The sequence below is a fragment of the Triticum dicoccoides genome, unplaced genomic scaffold (assembly GCF_002162155.2).
Source record: "Triticum dicoccoides isolate Atlit2015 ecotype Zavitan unplaced genomic scaffold, WEW_v2.0 scaffold16131, whole genome shotgun sequence".
In the NCBI taxonomy this organism is placed as follows: domain Eukaryota; kingdom Viridiplantae; phylum Streptophyta; class Magnoliopsida; order Poales; family Poaceae; genus Triticum; species Triticum dicoccoides.
Window position 1 is genome coordinate 167403 of NW_021215392.1, and position 2026 is coordinate 169428.

A 2026-nucleotide genomic window follows, 5' to 3' on the forward strand; every position below is an offset into this window, starting at 1 on the left:
CCCCCTCATGGACGGCGCCGCCGACGGCACCTGGAGTGGGGAAACGGACGCGTCGGGTCTACACGGAGGGGATCTTGCGGTGGGTCTGGCCCGGTTGTTGCTCCAAAGTGTTCCTATGGGCTGACCTAACACAACCGGGTGGGGACGTCCGCTGGTCAAAGCCCGTCCGTGGAAAGTCAAAGGGCTAGATCCCGTGGTCAAACGCTACAGGTTAGGCGGGACGGGGGCCCTGGGAGGGTGTAGCAATGCCACTGGAGCATCACACCGGGCCCTCATACATGCGGGGTGGTGTCGTGGCATGTCCGAAGAGGTGGCACGCATCTCCGGGGCATGGCCCCCCCTCACGGACGGCGATGACACGGTAGTAGACGTTCTGCGGTAACGATGCGGCGTGAATATTGTTAAATACTCGGAGCGCGATAAAATCATGAGTTTTTATTTTGCACGGCGTGGGCACATGTGCTATAGGAACGATGGTGTTTTTTCATAATTTTTGGTGATGTAGAAGTATCCGAAAAATTCCCTCTACGCGGATTGCCCTTCGCGCGTCTACGGCTGTGGCCGGCGGCCTACGGGGGGTTGCATGCCGCCAAATCTTGCATAGGCGGCCTCTCACAAGTCTGGAAGTATTGTGGCAGTTGCAAACGCTCGGCACGCGTGTCCGGCGTGTGCCCCCCCATCGCGGACGGCGCCGCCGCCGGCACCTGGAGGGGGGAAACGGAGGCGTCGGGTCTACACGGAGGGGATCTTGCTGTGGGTCTAGCCCGGTTGTTGCTCCAAATTGTTCCTATGGGCTGACCTAACACAACCGGGCGGGGAGGTCCGCTGGTCAAAGCTCGCCTGTGCAAAGTCAAAGGGCTAGATCCCGTGGTCAAACGCTACAGGGTTAGGCGGGACGGGGGCCCTGGGGGGGGGGGTAGCAATGCCATTGGAGCATCGCACCAGGCCCTCATACATGCGGGGTGGTGTGGTGGCATGTCCTAAGAGGCGGCACGCGTCTCCGCGGCGTGGCCCCCCACTCACGGACGACGATGACATAGTAGTAGACGTTCTGCGGTAACGATGCGGCATGAATATTATTAAATACTTGGAGTGCGATAAAATCATGAGTTTCTTTGCACGAGGTGGGCACATGTGCTATAGGAACGATGGTATTTTTTCATAATTTTTGGTGATGGAGAAGTATCCGAAAAATTCCCTCTACGCGGATTGGCCCTTCGCGCGTCTACGGCTGTGGCCGGCGGCCTACGGGGGCTAGCGTGCCGCCAAATCTTGCGTAGGCGGCCTCTCACAAGTCTGGAAGTGTTTTGACGGTTGCAAACGCCCGGCACGCGTGTCCGGGGTGTGCCCCCCCCCCTCACGGACGACGCCGCCGCCGACACCTGGAGGGGGGAAACGGACGCGTCGGGTCTACACGGAGCGGATCTTGATGTGGGTCTGGTCCGGTTGTTGCTCCAAAGTGTTCCTATGGGCTGACCTAACACAACCGGGCTGGGAGGTCCGCTGGTCAAAGCCCGTTCGTGCAAAGTCAAAGGGCTAGATCCCATGGTCAAACGCTACAGGGTTAGGCGGGACGGGGGCCCTGGGGGGTAGCAATGCCACCGGAGCGTCGCACCGGGCCCTCATACATGCGCGGTGGTGTGGTGGCATGTCCGAAGAGGCGGCACGCGTCTCCGGGGCGTGGCCCCCCCTCACGGATGGCGATGACACGGTAGTAGACGTTCTGCGGTAACGATGCGGCATGAATATTATTAAATACTTGGAGTGCGATAAAATCATGAGTTTTTTTGCACGATGTGGGCACATGTGCTATAGGAACGATGGTATTTTTTCATAATTTTTGGTGATGGAGAAGTATCCGAAAAATTCCCTCTACGCGGATTGCCCTTCGCGTGTCTACGGCTGTGGCCGGCGGCCTACGGGGGCTAGCATGCCGCCAAATCTTGCGTAGGCGGCCTCTCACAAGTCTGGAAGTGTTGTGACGGTTGCAAACGCCCGGCACGCGTGTCCGGGGTGTGCCCCCCCC